This window comes from Otolemur garnettii, unplaced genomic scaffold (genome assembly GCF_000181295.1).
Source record: "Otolemur garnettii isolate 467f Iridium unplaced genomic scaffold, OtoGar3 scaffold00029, whole genome shotgun sequence".
In the NCBI taxonomy this organism is placed as follows: domain Eukaryota; kingdom Metazoa; phylum Chordata; class Mammalia; order Primates; family Galagidae; genus Otolemur; species Otolemur garnettii.
In genome coordinates, this window is record NW_003852424.1 from 4,961,482 (window position 1) to 4,979,065 (window position 17,584).

The following is a 17,584-nucleotide window of genomic DNA, read 5'->3' on the forward strand; positions in this document are numbered from 1 at the left end:
TGTAAGTGATCTAACTGCGGCCACTCCTGACAGCCACTGATGGATCCCATCTGACCTCTGCAGGGCAGCCTGACAGGCAGGGGCCGGGATCTGTTGGGAGCATCACTGGAGAATCCTACCTGCAGACTGGGGGCACAGGCTTGCTGCTCCCTGGGATCACAGGATAAATCCTGAGCACCTTCAGATGACAGCCAATGCATGGGAGAAGACCAGGAGAGGAGGGTGGGGGACCTCACAGCATCAGGACCCATCGCTGAGTGTCTGAAAGATGCACCTAGCACAGGGCTGCCCCTTTCTTTTCCTCTGTGTATGTAGGGTCCAATTTTGCATACTCTTGGTCTTACTTTACATGTGAAGACTATAAAATCAACGCAGGCCCTGATGATGCACATCCTTTTCTTACTGTGTTACATGAGAGCCACTCAATGACCTCTACACAGGTTGTGCATGAAAACCCAGGGCAGCTTTCCAGCTTGACATGCAACCCCTGGAAAAGGTTACTGGGAAATTGCCAGAATTATCAGAATTCTTTTCAAAAGTTTTTATTTGTGTAAGTGAGATGGTAATTGCACATATCTACGGGGACACAGTGACGTGTCCATACCCACACGTACATAGTGTCTGCACGGACGCATGGACACATGGTGGGCAGGTCAGAGGAATTAATACCTCCTCCACCACTTCCAACATGTATCACTTTGAATACCAAATGCTCTCAAAGTTAAGGAAGGACACATTCTAGAGACGATGGGGCTTTGCAGCTCTAAATCACCTCAAGGACAGGCTGGGAGGGAGACTCAGAAGATAAGTAACTAAAGTGTACCTAACAGGGCCTCTGTCCACGACATGGTCATTGATTCTATTTCTATGTAGTTGAAGATCCCTAAAAACTTTAACCCCCCCAAAATAAAACATCCCCCAGTGGGCAGTAGGGAATATTTCTGAAGTGAGTGAATGCTCTCACTCCCTTTCCCGCTCCTTCCCTGGTTCCCACTCCTTTCAAATCCTAGTGACAATTTAGCTGCCCTGTGCTTAAGCCTTTGGGATAGTAAAATATCACCATGTCATGCTTCTCAGATAAGTCCGACCCTGTAAGTGGCAAATTATAGATTCATACACCAAAAATGTTTATTAAAAACTGCAGAAAAGTATATGTATTTACCAACATCAATATACAAATGCTTGTTTAAATATTTAATAACTGGTCCCAGTAAGTCACCTTTTACAAATACGTGGCTACTGTCCTTAGTTTCTATGTCTTCAAATCACTCCAGGTGAATCGCAGGGCTTTCAAACCTACTCTTTTCGAATGACTCATGTCCCTTCTCAGAACCCTCTGCTGACGTATGAAGCCCTTCTATGCAGACATTTTGTGGTCCTAAAGAAGCTCTTGCTTGGCCAAAAGACGAGTCTGTGGAGCTCTTCAAGGAAGTCAGTAAGTGCCAGGACCAATGAGGCAACAGTCAGGCCTTTCAGATACTGTTAGTATCACCGAAACCAGGCTACAATACCCAGGATCTACTGTAAAGCCATAATGACAGTTATGGGTCTATGTAGCAGCTGGTGTCAGCGCTTTCCACAGGTGAGCAGAGGAAATGATAAGGTTTGATGAAACACAGTGTCGCTAAAATATGGGGCATAGACTATATTATCCCAAGTCTGTTATTTTTTGTTTTAATATGATACAGACAAATTGAACACAGTTAAGCGAATAGCCTGGATTGGATTATGTGGAATAGATGTTCCATTCCCATGAGGCTTTGAAAATACAAATGATATAGCTTGAAAACGAAACACCTTTATTATTATTTTTTCAACCCCAGATGGTCAGAGAAGCCCAGGCTAAGGACCCAGCTTGTGCAGAACTCTCTATTAGGACATAGTTGGTGATGATGTCAACACAACAGACCAGAGTTTTTAGAAGGAAAAGTTGGTGCTGTGAGAGGAGCCTGGCCGGACCGTCAGGTGACGCACTGACAGTGCAGTTCTGATGTGGCATTGTGTTGTCAGGCTTGGCTTATCCTCAGATCAAAGGAGCCATCAATCTTCCCCGGATCTATACAGATCCGTCCTGGGTCAGAGGAATAATCAATAACCCTTAGTTCTCACTTCAAGAAAACAAAGGAGCGGGTTGGTTTGTGTACCTTTCAGATTGTGTCTTGATTAGGGATCATTAGCGACCATTGTGGAATGAAGCCTTGCGAGTATCGCTAACTCAGGTTTCCTTCCAGGACACTGATTGTCACACACAGGCAAAACCCACTCATTGTATGGAGAAACTCCCAGTGAGCAGAGGGCACACGCATCGGGACCGGAACCGTGGGATATAATGAAAAAACTATGGAGGATTACAGATGAAGAGACATTAGAGATAATTTAGACCAAACCCCATATTTTATAGATAACAAAATTGGGTCTCAGCAAGGGCAGCAACCTGTTCAAGGTCATTTCATGGAATAAAGACAGTATGAGCTAGAGATTTACATCTACTGGCCGGCCATGGCCGTCGCTTAGGATTCACTCCTGCGTGTTGGAGTTTTGTATGTCCTTGGCCAGCTGTTTTGTTTCTTAGCAAGCAGTGGCATGCGATAGAATCACAACAAGCCTTTGAGTTACACAGGCTTGACTTTGAAGCCTAGTCCTGCCATGACTGAGCTGAATAATTTTTGGAGAATTATGTCCAAGAACCTACCTCTTTATGGCTGTACTAAAGGTAATAACATCTGCATCTTAAGGTTTTAGAGAATTAAGTAGAAATAACACATATAAAATGGTCTAGCATGACATGCAGCACACAGTAGGTGTTTGAGACATGGTGTTTTCTACCCTCTCATTCTCTTTCCTCAACTTCATTACAAATTGGTTCAAGAAACTGGTACTTTGGAGACATGGATAACAGAATCTCTGTGTGAAATGCTGTACAGATGACAATGACAGCAAGGCAGATAGATGTTCACATCTGAAAACTGAAGGGCTGTGCCTGTAAATAAGCTTGTGCATGTGTGTTACTCTTGCTGGATCTATCATACGGGCAAGCGCTGCTTGGTCACCAACAGAACAATGGCATAGTTACGAACTAAGTCATGATTTTTATCAATACGTCAATATACAGAAGCAACAACACAAGTTCCCTCAGCTAATCAAACGCAGGTCTTATGAGCATCATCAGGAACAAAACAAAGTAACTATTGCCCATAACTGCTGTAATATAGCAGAACCCCACTGAAGCAAAATACCATCAAATTACAGTGTCCTTCAGCGGAACATCCTATGATCATTTTTTTGAACTAATGGTATTATAGCTACTTTTTCTTCATACTGAAATAGGAGGGCCGGGTGCATTGGCTCACACATATAATCCCAGCACTCTGGGAGGCCAAGATAGGTTGATCAGTTGAGCTCAGGAATTTGAGACCAACCTGAGCCAGAGTGAGACCCTGTCTCTACAAAAAATAGAAAAACAAGCCAGACATCATGGTGGCTCTTGACAGGCTGAGGCAAGAGGATCTCTTGAGCCCAAGACTTTGAGGCTGCTGTGAGCTATGATGACACCAGGGCACTCAACCCAGGGCAACAGAGTGAGACTCTGTCTCAAAAAAAAAAAAAAGGAAAGGAAAGAAAAGAAATAGGCGTCTCCAGGTGGTGCCCACATTCCACTAGAGGAGTGCCTAAAGGACTGAGGCAAATGCAGTGAGTTAGCAGGGAGGCCAGGAAGCAGCCCCAAGGGGGTTGAGTTTGCACTTTTCACTTCAGCTTTATTTCCCTGCATCCTGGTCCCCTCACTCCCGATGGGGATGCAGTAGGGTCAGTTGGTCACTAGGGGATGAGAGAAGACCCAAACAGGCCTGTACTGACTCCCATCACACGGGGTCCTGGTCACCAGCCGTCACAGCCTTCTCTCCTGCCTGCACTTGCCATAAGTGGCATCTACAGCTACTCTGTTTAATCCTGACACGTTTTCTCCAGCCTGTGGGTCCTTCTCCTGGCCCCACCCCCACGCACTGGACTCTGGTTTTCCAAGTTTTCCTCCTGCTAGGTCACTCAGACCTAGATCTCCATGTCTCTCCAGTAGTGGAACTAGATGGGCCACCTATCTTTGATTTCCTTTACTTGGCAAAACAGCGCCCTGGTGGGGCCTCAGGCGGCTTGCCCAGCTGCCCCTCACCATTACTTGGGTCCAGCCTAGAATGCACTTGCTAGAATCCCTCCTACTAAAGTTTTTCCTGCTCTTTCTCACTGTTCCATCAAGTGCTGCATTTGGCGTCAATATTTCCTTTGGAACTGAGAACTAATTTAAGCCATACATGCCGTGTTATCATTGAGACACAAAAACAAATAAATTATGCCATTGCTTGGAAGTGATGGGAAGAGAATGTAGCCATATGTGATGACAAGCGCTCGACAGGAAGTGACAGCTCTCATGAGTTGACCTCTTCCTACTTTGCTTGGATATTCTGCCACCCTTCCTCTGTCAGCCCCTTACAGTGATGACCTGAGCTCTCAGAATTAACCCACATTCCTAAGTCACAGAGACAGAAAGAGGCAGGGACACACTTAAACCCAGCTCTAACTGGCTGCAAAGCCCAAGCTGTCAGCACAACATGGTCCAGGCAGCCTAGTTTGGGGAAAAAGAAAAACTGGACCCTGGAGGATGAAGGTTGAGCTGGGCAGTTGTTAATGGTGGGGAATTTGACTCTAGGTGAGATGAGGGATTGGGGGAGCTGGGCAATTGGGCAAAAGAAAAGAGTGTTTAAAAGAGACAACTGGGTAACCACCTCTGAGGGAGCTGCAGAAGCAGCCTTAGCTTGGTTCTCTGGGACATTTTGGACAAAATAAGGTGAAAAGTGAAACAGACACAAGGCACAGAAGAAAACTGCAAGGTTTCTGTGCAAAACTATGCAAAAGGCAGACCCGAGAATCTAAAGAGATCCTCCTCGCAACACTTACTTAAGCAGAGGCTTTGCAAACTACTTCGCGATGTTGTTAGAACACAACCGAACACCGAAATGACAGCTAGAGTGGTTGAGTGGCTTCTATTTCCAGGTATTCTTTTTCCCCCCCCCCTCAACCTGCCACCTCCAGTATATGGGGCTGGCACCCTACTCCTTTGAGCCACAGCCACCACCCTAGGTATTCTTCTGAACACTTTTTACGTATTAGCTCCATTAATCTTCCCAAGGACACCCTGAGGTGGACACTACTTGCTTTTTAAAGATAAGAAAACTGATAGGGTTAAGAAATTTGCTTAAGATTATACAGTTAATTGAGATGAGCCTGGATGTGAACCCAGGTAGTGAGACACCAGAAACCAACCCTTTACCCAAAAGACTTACAACGGCCCCTGCTAACTTGGAGATGACATGAAAACTTTCATCCTTTTCATGACTGTAATTCCTTAGATTAGAGGCAGTAACTTCTCCACCTCCCCACCTCACAAATATTGTCCATTTGCCATCAGGTAGTGACACCGCAGTTTTATTTCTTTACCATGTCAATGTATAACACATTAAAATGAACAATACCTGAGAATGATGATGACTGTCTATTAAAAGAGAACAAATTAAAGCCAGATGACGCATCTTTGCAAACACCTCTGCAATGCACGTGACAATCCTCTGACACTTAAGGACATATTCAAAGAAAATGGCACTTTGAACTCCAAATTTATTTGCACTGAAGTAGCGAAGTATCACATGCCCTTGCATCTATTTCATAGGAGATTCAGAGCTTGGTTTTGACAGCTAGTTCTAATAATAAAAAGGTTTTAAATGTAAGGTATAACAGCGTTCCAATCAGCGCCTAATCAGGGTTATGCTTTTCAAATTATATTGTGTCTGCTTTCACCTCCTGCCTATTATCTGCAATAAAAACAGAAGTGCTTAAGAAAATCCTTGATCTGTGCACATATATTTTTAATATTAATATGTCAAGCCAGTGGCAATAAGGATATTAGGGAAATGATGGAATTTTCCCCCAGCTGGACATGTTAATTGAGAAGCCAAGTTTTGGAGGCAAAGTTCACATTTGTGCAGATGGCGGGACAATGCCGGGTGGCGGTGCAGGTCAGTGTCAACCTCCATCCTGGCTCTAATGGCTCGAGTCTCTGCTTTCTGTGCGTCAGCTGGTCCCTCTGGGCTGTGTAGGTTGGGGAAGTCTGTCTCTCCATTTTTTTCTGCCCTTGACTCTGGGGTAGTAATTTCTCTCGAAATGTCAGTGTGCCTTCTTTTTACAAAAAAAAAAGGAAGCAGAGGCAAGGGGAAAAGTTTGTCTTTTTCATTGGAGGAAACACATATTATAGCTCACCCTCCCCCTTTTCCTTCCCCCTATCAAAAATAAAAAGACTAGCCACCTTATAGGGGGAGTGGAAAATATTATAATCATCTCAAAGAAACGAGCTGATCTCTCCGGGACCCAGGACAGTGGCTGGCCCAAGGCATGCTTCCTTTTTTAATATAGTTAACTTTAAAATGTATCCACATTGATGGCCAATTTTCCACCTACCACTTACTGCCTTTAATGTGATTTGTGTACCACTACCCGCCCTTCGAATGTGGTAGTGTGTACTAGAAGCCTATAATGGTTTCAGTTTCCTAAGTGATATAATTATTTATTATCTCTAATTAAAATTCAGAGTTTGGCTTTCAGCATGAGTCTGAATGTGAAGCCCAATTTAATGAAAAGAGCAACTGTGAGCTCTAAATTTCTTTATGAAGGAGATAACTTATATAATCACTGGTAACCTTTTTCAAGAATATTATCTCACTATTTATAAAACAATGCCTCCTTTACTTCAGAAATTTTCATTTGCATATGAAAAAGACGTATTTATTGATGCTTTTGACTGATGCACATTTTTCATTCAGGAATGCTCTTTTCAAACCATTCATATACCTTTGAATTTCTCTTTGAAAACTCTATGCTACAATCCTCTAAAAGATTTTAATATATATCTCTACATACTCATGTACATAAGTAGCCATTAAGCCAGTTTCGATTGTTGGATTCTTTTAATAATTTCTAATTTGGAAATTCATAACCCCCTTTTATGCTTCTGAAGCCACTTGTAACGGGCAAAGACGTTACATTCTCTCTTCCCTACATAACTCTGTGTCTAAACTCCTTTTCTTTAGGAGAAAAAAAATCACATTTGTTTCTAACCATGTTAACTGCCAGCTAAAGATATTTCAGATTCCAAGTACAGAATGAGTAGCAGACAATTTCATTCAATTCACAGCATTTTTTTTAAGCAGCTTAAATTATTTCACTCCTAGACACATTTGGGGGAAAGAGGAATCACTATCTGAGGTAGAGGTCGCTTCTGCAGTGCCTCTCCTGGAGCCAGAAAAGGAGGGTTGAAGAACAAGTGTGTAGAAGCATCAGCATCTGACTCACCATGTCCCTCTCCAGGCTCCAGGGTTTTCTGGACTTCAGGTTACAGTGAGTCACTGGATGAAACGGACTCCATGGTTTAACTACCACCCACAACAAAAGGAAATACGTGGAAATGACTTTTTCTTGCCTATTTTTCTCCTCCTGGTCAAGCCTCCAATAATCTCCACATCAATGTCAAGTTCTTTCATTTTTAATGCAAAACTCGAGACCTATAGGTAGAGCTTCAGAAATAAATGGAGTGCTTTGAAACTGTTTTCCCAGAGTTTCCTTAAAATTTATCAGAAAACCATTCTTAACTGTGCCATCTAATCAAACCCATGTGGTTCTCTTTTTGATTAGGCAAATTAAGTTGGCATTTATGTTTTATGCAAGAGAATTCCTAGCTTTCAGATTACTTCATTTTGGGCCAAGTAACTCAGAAGAAGAAAGATGCACGTAACATCTTTATCCAGGTTGTATTAGATAATATTTTTGCCAGAAAAGGAAATATATGAACTCCCAAAATATCTATCCAAATTAATCAAAACCAAGATATTGCATTTCTTTGAGTTTTGATCAAGAAAACTCCAATTTTTTCTCTATAGACACACTAAAAATAGTATGGGCAGATACATAGTCATATATGGTTTACATTGGGTAAGAAAAATGTATCTTATAATTTTTATACACTTTTATTGTAGTTTTATATATATATATATTTCTTTTCTTTCTTTCTTTCTTTCTTTTTTTTTTTTTTTTTTGAGGCAGAATCTCCCTCTACTACCCTGCCATGTCAGCCTAGCTCATAGAAACCTCAAACTTCTGGTCTCAAGCAATACTCCTGCCTCAGCCTCCTGAGTAGCTGGGACTACAGGTACCACCACAACTCCCGGCTATTTTTTTTATTTTTTGTAGAAACAGGGTCTCTTGTCTTTTTTTTTTTGTTTGTTTGTTTTTTGTTTGTTTGTTTTTTTAATTTTGCTTTCATTTTCTTTTCTTTCTTTCTTTTTTTTTTTTTATGGAGACAGAGTGGCCCTCAGTAGAGTACCGTGGAATCATAGCTCACGGCAACCTCCACCAACACTTGGGTCCTTGGGTTTAAGTGATTCTCTAATCTCAGCCTCCCAAGTAGCTGGGATTACAGGCAACTGCCAGAATGCCTGTCGATTTTTGATAGAAATGGGGTCTCACTCTGGCTCATGCTGGTCTCCACCTTTATGGCAATCCACCCTCCTTGGCCTCCCAGGGTGCTAGGATTACAAGGGTGAGCCACCACGCCTGGCCAGAAAACAGGGTCTCTTGCCCAGGCTTTTCTGGAACTCCTGAGCTCAAATGATCCTCCCACCTCAGCATCCCAGAGTGCTAAGATTACAGGCATGAGCCACAGGCCCGGCCTCCTTATACATATTATAGATGGCTGCTTATTACCGGGCACTATGCAAACCGTTTGGGGAAAGTGAAGATACATGTAGCTAAGTCTTTGGTCTCAGGAAATTACAGAGGAAGCTGACCTGCCCAACTAAATCCATGGTAACATCGAATAAGTGGCATGGCAGAGGTAGAAACCACATTGCCTTCTAAAAGGATGTGATAGTTGGGTTGCAAGGCTGTTGGAACAGTGGTCACAAAAAAGTCTTTGAGGTCAAATTGCCTGAATTTAAATCTCAGCTCGGTCAGTTACTAGCTCGGTGACTTCTCTTTCAATGTCTTCCTTAAATTGGAGATACAAATTAGTTCCTCCTTACCCAGTCCAGACAAAGAATTATGGGAATGAATTAACATGGAGGCTGTGAGAATGGCTTCCCTTTAGGAAACCTATTTGAAAATTGGAGAAAAAGTGACAAACTCTCCAAATCAACAGGGAAAGAAGACAAAATACAGCTCTACATATACTGATAAGCACGATCTATTTTAATTTATAGAAAAAACATCAGGATGTGGTGCGATATTATTCTGCAGTACTGATTATTTCATTCAGAGTTGTGAAAATTATAATACAAGGAAAAAGACTGCAACATACATGATCAAGTCTGGAGTTTCTTCTGTACATGGCATTTTTATGTTGTATCTGTGAAGTTGATGGCTTTGGAGGGTAGAGGTCTATGTATGAATCCACTTGCTAAAACACCACTATAAATTAATCACAGGTTTCTAAGTAGAGAATAAAGGTTATGTGTCAGAGGCATACAATTTACTTCTGAAATATTTAGATTAGCAACAGTTAAATCTTAACTCTCTGGTGTAGTTTTTAAAATTTTTAGGTAATTTCACTTTAATTTATAAAGATAACCCCTACCTGTTTACACTAGACTAGAGAAAAATAGCAAATTATATGTTTTTCAATAACACTTTACTCCTAATAAAGGCTCTCTTAGTCTTTTCTAGAAAGTCTTGCTGGTGTAATTTTATATTTTAGGATGTCTCTTTAAACAGGTAAGCCTGTTTTTACAAACTGTCAGTGGAAAACAATTTAAGGCAACACAAAATCCTCTGCTTTTTTTTTTAATTTAAGTATTCAGAGTTATTTTCAATGTATCATTCCTCCGTCTTTCCTCCAAAGCACAAAACCTATCCCAGCTTACTTCACCAATCTTTTTTTCCATCTAGCTATTTAAATGATCCCAGGGATCTCTAATAAACATTAATGTGAGTCAATGGTAAATCTAAAGTATTCTAAACTTAATATTATGCTTAATCTCTTTTAGTAATAAGGAATAAATATTGCTGCACTGTTGTCAGTGTTAATGCAAATAACAGAAGCCTTGATGTATCCACTGACAATCCATTAATACTCTGGTCAACTTGATTAGCATTGATTCGCCGTATACATGGGTTATTACTGATTCTGTGTTGTATGTGGTCAGTAACAATATAATTACTTACTGCAAGCATGTCCACAGGTCCGCTCTATATTTCATTATTATTACCACAGTTTATTCACATGAAATTATGGTAGATCTTCAAGTCTATAGTCTTTGACCACAGACCCAAGCAGGTGTTTGCTTAATACTTTGGTCAAAGATCAGCGAGTTAAAGGTTAGGCCAGGGAGAGTGAGAATAGAGGGGTCATAGCACTTGCAGGAGGGGGTGAGACTTGATCTTCTCGGGTCTGGAATGGTCGAACCCCAAGGTCACCCATTAGTGATCCTGCCTTTAAGGACTGTGAGATGTCAACAATAAATTCACCGTGCCAGAACCTTTAACCCTCTTAATGCTGTGAACACCGGGAGCCAAGGCCAAAACCCACAAGCAAGGGACCCAGGGAGAATTATTCACACAATTGTCTGAGGGATGTGGCATTAATATCCTTTAGGCTTGCTTCTGTTAGAGCAGACAGCTAAGAAAAAAATGTTAATGTTGTTTGACGTTCAAACTTTTCCATGCAAACAATATATCCATGCATGGGGTATAGGCATTATACAAATATGGTGCAAATAGCATTGTTGCATTGTCACATTTTTATTCTGTAACGAGGGTATCCAAGTAACAGAGTTTCTTGATGTAAGACATGTCTCCCCTCCATGACGTTTAGAAACAATCAATTCATTAAAGATAATGGAATTAACATATGACATTAGAAAATTTCTTTCTTAGTAAGAAAAAGGTTAACACAGGGAAGACTATACATTTCTTAAAAGCCTAATGCTTAGATCTCAAACATTATTTTGCTTAACATACCAATCACTCCATATCACTCCATGGAGTAGTCGACTCCAAATTTATTGCCAAAATTAAATAATGTGGACAAAGACTGCTTACTGTGCTGCCACGGAAATTATTAAAGGGATTAGAGAAGCTTCTACCCAGTGGTCACTAATGTCTAAATTGAAGTATTCTGGGGCAAATGAACTCCACTAAATATCTTGTATGTGTGCAATAATTATTTCTAAAATCGAATCATTTATCAAATATGTCACCAAATGCTTTTTAAAGTCAACCCCCTTCCTATAGATATCTAGAGTGGACATGCTTCGGTTTAAATCAGCTGTGAGCACCCTGTTGCCACAGACCCAGCTTTCTAAACCTTTAAAATATGTTCCACTCTACAAACCCAGGTTAAGTTCAACCCGCCATTAGGAAGCAGTGTGTCACTAGCACATCTGTGGGACTGAGAAAAAAGGGGAAGTGACTGCTCTGGAGAGCTAGAGCCACGTCGTGTCCCATGCAGCATCCTGGAAAGGCACAGAATGGAAACTAGGAAAGGAGACCGTGGGGTCAAGTGGAGGGGCATTCACAGTGTTCGTGCTGTCTCTTGCAGATGCTGCATCTGGGACCACGGCACGGCCCTAGCACTTTAGACAACCATAGAAGACAATGGAGACTCCCCACTTTTTTCTATTTACCTGGAAGCACATTCTTCCTAGTAAAGTATCACAAAAATGGAAAAGCAAGTATCAAGTGCACTCAATACTAACATGCAACCAATATATAAAGACCTACATGCCCACAATTCAAGTAGGGGTGGGGGGAGGAGGGAGGGGTTGCTAGGCTCTCACCTAATGGGCACACTGTAAGGATATACAACACACCTCCCGGTAAAGGGCAAAACCACTATATGGACTTCACAAACACAAAAGAACATTTTTTACCCTCATACTAATGTGAAAAATTTTTTAATTAAACATTTTTAAAAAAGAAAACTAAGAAATGAGTGACTAATTTGTGCTATGGCAGCAGTTCTCAACCTGTGGGTCTCAACCCCTTTGGGGGTCAAATGACCCTTTCACAGGGGTCGCCAAAATACATCCTGCATAGCAGATATTCACATTACGATTCATAACAGTAGCAAAATCACAGTTACAAAATAGCAACAAAAATAATTTTTTGGTTGGGGGTCACCACAACATGAGAAACAGTATTAAAGGGTCACAGCATTAGGAAGTTGAGAACCACTGGGCTATGGTGAACCCACTGGTTTTAAAATGTTAACCAGTTGGATGAAAGTATTTCAAACTGTATATAGAAACAACACACTGTACCCCATGATAGTATTAATGTACACAGCTATGATTTAATAAATAAATAAATAAAATAAAATAAAATGTGTTAGGACTCTGAATAGCAACATTCATTTGTTTTCAGTCTCAGTGTCACCTGCTGGTTGCATCTCACCCGGTCCACTCGTGGCCTGGGTGCTAATCAAGTCTAGCATTTTTCTTGGACACGTGTCCCAGTGGAGATGGTAAATTACATGGTCACTCTCCCTGCAGGTATGTTGGATACAACACATCACAAAAGTGACGGCATACATGCTGGGTGCTGGGGGGCTCCATACAAAGAGGGCCAAGGTTTTGTCCCCAACCTAAAGGACAATCTAGTGTGCAGAAGAGACTGGGTGCAAAATGCCATAGGAGCAGAGAGAAGAAAGAAGTTAACCCTAATCAGGGTTAATTCACAGAGGAGCTGAAGCGCTGAAATGACAGTGGGGTTTGGGAGGAAAAGGACATTGAGTGGCCTGCAGTGAAGGGGCAGAGAAAAGGGGCATGAGTCTGGACGGGGACACTAGACCACATGTGGAAACTTGGGACATCAATTAATGAGTTGGCAACTTCCTCCAGGGGAACTGGGGGCCTGAGGGCGAGATCCCTATCGCAGAGAGGTGTTGCTTCCCAATACCTCCACTGAAGAGGAAATAGAATATTTGGGAGGTCACTGTCACAGGCCAGGGAGAGGAAGACATTCATTCAGCAGTTTCTCAGTGCCAAGTTTGTCGGATATGCTCTCTCACTCAATCTTGAGAACTTTATGAGGCAGGCAGCATTGCTGTCAACATCATCAAAGACACAGTAGTTGTTGAAATTCTTTTACAAATGAGGAAACGGTGTTATGGAGGTTATGTCACTTAACCAGGTTCATAGCCATGCAGTGCAGAGGCTGAATTTGAATCCAGTTCTGCTATGATTCCAAAACCCTTGTACAAACCGGTACAACACCATACTGGCTCTCTGAAACAGAGCCAAAGCTTAATGTCAGAATACATTTTGACATATCTAAATAGAATTCTTATTTGGGTATTTCAGGAAAAAATCTACATAGCATATCAGTTTTATGCTCTATCAAATTCAGTAGAAGAAATGTATGATTTCCTTTTGAGCAAATAAAATTTACCTAACAGGTACCAAGACACTTCAGAAAAAAATAGCACAGCACAACTGCTAGATCTGGGGGCAGAAGTGAATTCAGTGTGCTTCCCAACGGTATTTCCCAGGTCACTGGTACGTGCAACACCTCTTGTGAGCCCGAGGTACTACATGAGCTAAGAGCTCTGAGGTCTGGAATGTGACGTGGAAATACATAGAGGTCAGAGTCTTTCAAAAAAGGACAAGACTCCTAAGAGGTCCGGACTCCGTCATTAATTCCTTCTTGCTCATTTTCACTTCCATCACATGAGTCAACAACAAACTAATAGTATTTTGAGACCACAAAATTCAGTGTGTCTGAGACGGCAAGCACAACAGGGCAGAGAAAAGAGAAAAGAAAACACTGCCATTTAAGTGAAGCTTATTAAAAGCCTAATATACTTAACAACCAATGGCTTGTCTAAGAAAAGTGTGAGACATTAATTTCTATGAATCTGTGTCGAGGGGTATGAGGAGAAAGGAGGAAAAAAAAAGAGGAGGACGTTTTGACACCTTGTAAAAATTCTGATAGACACTTTACAAATGACCCAGAACCACGGTGATCAATTAAAGCCCCACTCCTGGTGAGGTCTGAGAACATTTAGTTCGTCTTCCAAATGGGCTGCCTCTGTCTCAGGCATACTGTGAGTGATGCTGGGTGCACCTGTTTATTTTGCTCTCATTACAAGAGAGTATATTTTGGGTTGGAATCATTAGTTCCAACAAACGAAATCCCTATTTTTGTTCAAGTAAACATAGAAATGTTTAAATGATTTTGCAAAACGAGGACGCGTACCAAAGACAACAAAATTATGACAACACATTATGTAAACTTTTGAAAAATCCTGTTACATTTTTTTCCTGAAACTAGAACATCTACAATATGTTTCCATTTTAGTAATATGTGCATTGTTGTTGCTTTTTTTTTCCCTCTCAACTTCAAACATCCTTTGCAAATAACACATTTTTTCTCTAAAAATAAGAAATGGCTCTAAAATGATAGAGGAAAAAATATGCTTGCCTAACCATAATTTTTAGAGGAAAAAATAAAAAACCAAGCTGCTTTAAAAACTGAAAGACAAAGAAAGTATATTTCACTATAAATTATTCATTGCACTCATTCTGGATCGATATTTATAGATATTCACATGCTTTTTATAAAGCTTGGGAGATTCTTTTAAATGTCATAATTTCCTCCTCAAAGCCAATGTCAGAAGCATAGCTCAGTGCTGACAATAAATGAACACTTGAGGGGCAGGCCCCAACTTGAGTCACTGTGGGTCTCTGCCACTGTTCTACTAAGACATTATGTCCCCAGGACATTCTGCCAATGGCTGTATTTTATAGGAACAAATAAACAGAGAAACTGGCCATCCTTTCCCATTGAATGAGAATAAAAATATGGCCACAATGATGGTTCTCCACTGAGGAATTTGAAGTAGAGAGTTTTGCATTTAATCACATGAATCAGCATTAAGTGAACAACAAAGGTTTCCCCCAAATCTGGGATGAGGGTGAGGGGGATCCCCAGTTACCCCTCCCAGCTTTCAGGAGAACACTTCCTGCCTGTGGCCTGCTGGGGACAAGTCTGAAGGTCAGGTTTAGAAGACAGAGGGGGTTGAAGCAGAGACTGTCTTGCCAACATCACCCTTTTCCTGTCCCTAAGAATTCAGATTTCCAGCTCGTGAAAAAAAGTCAGCACCTCCAGGGCTCTCTTCTCAGCCCCTCTGCCAGGAGCATTCCTAGAGTGAGAGAAAATGAGATTTCAAAAGCTGCCACAATGAATTTTCCTATCCTGTTTAAGAAGAAGAAAAGAAAAGAAGAGAAAAGGAAAGATGTTGTCTTTGCATCATCAGGAAAACATTTCACATAGTATTTGTACCATCCTAATTAAGGCAGCTACATAACTTAAAACTATTAAAATAGTGTGAAAACACTATTCTATCCTTCCTGTTGATTACCCATCCTTCTTAATGCAAAGCCGCCGGCTAAGTAAGGGAATTCTGCACATCCGAAGCATAGTAAAAAGTCGAAGAGAGCCTCACTCTTATCATGGACTGTACAAACAATTTTGTTTTCTATTACATTAGGACCAGTGAAATTCTGTAATTCTGGGTGGTTTCATGAGAACAAAGAAAATAAAGTTTAAATATCAAAATCAAGGCGATCTCAGTGCAGCTAGGTACCCTTTTCGAGTCTTACAATTCTCGATCTTTCTGTGTCACAAATGGGTGCTCTCAAAACAATGGTAGGGCTTTCAAAGGGCAAGTGAATTCAGCAACAAGGCCAGCGTCAATTTACATCGAATGCTACCATGAAAAGCTCTTGCCCTTTCTTCTTGATCTTAAAATGATCACTTCATTAAAATGGCTCTTTTTAATACACACATTGCCTTCCCCAGTAGTAATAGCAATTCGGTTACTGACTACATTACAGGGTGTGATCTAGAATTGTTAAAAATGATTTTAGCTGTGGAATCCCTTGGCAATCTTCAGGATGAAAGGTATTACATCACGTTAATAACAAATATCACCATTAGACAAGAAGCGTTATCTGCAAACTTGGACACCTATCAAAAGAGTGGTAACAGCCCTTTTGGACCATGATTGATTGTAATCTGAGAGTGATTTTTCCTGTGTAGAGTACAGGCCACACTCCAGTAAAGAATAAAGCATTTTAGTTAGTTATATTTATTTTTCCAATCCACAGAAACATTCCCAACTTCAGCCGGTTTTTCCTCTTTCTTGATCAGAAAGCACACACCATCTGGGGCCAATGCCAACAAACACCCTTTCTATGTACATTTGAACTCCCCTGCTTCTCAGGAGAGCTCTGATGCAGTCTGAGATCTCTCTGGAAGCCTGAAGCCACTTCCTCGGAGTCTTCCTTATGAGAGTCCAATGCCTCTGTGACTTTCTGCATCAGTAGGTCCATCTTTGGGGCATGAAGATTGATTTTCTTTCTCCCTACAGTGGAAGTCCAGAGCGTGTGCCCCTGAGTAATATCCACAGAGACCAACAATACAACCACCAGATCAACTTGGAAAACTCGCCCCTCCCACCACCTCCGTGCTGCTGGCGGGGTGAAGTGCTCCGTGTATCAGTGAAGGCAGGACCTGCGTGCCCTGGTTCCCACAACAACTGCACTGTAGCGTCTGTCGGGGAAGTTTTGCAACCTCCTTGTCTCCTACACAGAAAGTCTACACTGCATATCCTTGTGAATATCCAGGATGCAGCCTGAAAATCACATCTGAGTCTAGGGCTACAGTTAAAATAACAAAATACTTGATTGGTTGGGAAATCATGAATGTGGCCATACGCATAAGTGCCCCTCACAGATTCATAGTAGTTTTAAAAACTCAAACTGGGTTAACACATAAATAGATTGCTTCAAATTGAAAGTTTTTTTTGGGGGGGTAGCACTTTATAACTAGGAAAGTCCTATTTTAACACAGGTGATAGTCACAGGAAAATATTTGAATTTGTGATTAAAATAATGGAGGATTGGGAAAGGGCAAGGTCTCATGAGAATCAACAATGTTTGCAGATGAATTATTTCCTATTCTTTAAGAAAGTACCTTTTTTATGCAAAAGTGACCAAGTACCTGGACGATGGGACAAAGGAGGACAATAGAGAAGTTCAGATGTATAATCTGGACACACATGAACTCAGCCAGCCGGATTCCACCTTTATCAGCTCTACGGACCTGCAAACTTGCTCAAAGAAGGCCGATATGGTTATGTTGCTAATTAGTGTCAAACACATGAAGGTAACAACAACATGCCATGTTACCCAAATGAAATGGAATGCTCAAGCTCTATAAATAGCAATTAGACCATAAGTTTAGTTAGAAAGGGCATTCGTCATTTCCTCATTGTCATTTAGTCACTGAAATTTTCTAGAAGAAAATGGCAAAAAACTCAACCTCATTCTTTGGAAAACATCAAACAAATATTGCCTTAAACCCATGATACAAATTTGGTGGTTTAGCTTTTTTGATGTAATCCATATCACAACTGAAGTTTGATTATAACTAGTATGACATTTCAAATTTGAAATTTAAAAGTTTAAATGATGACAGTGGGGTTTGTCTT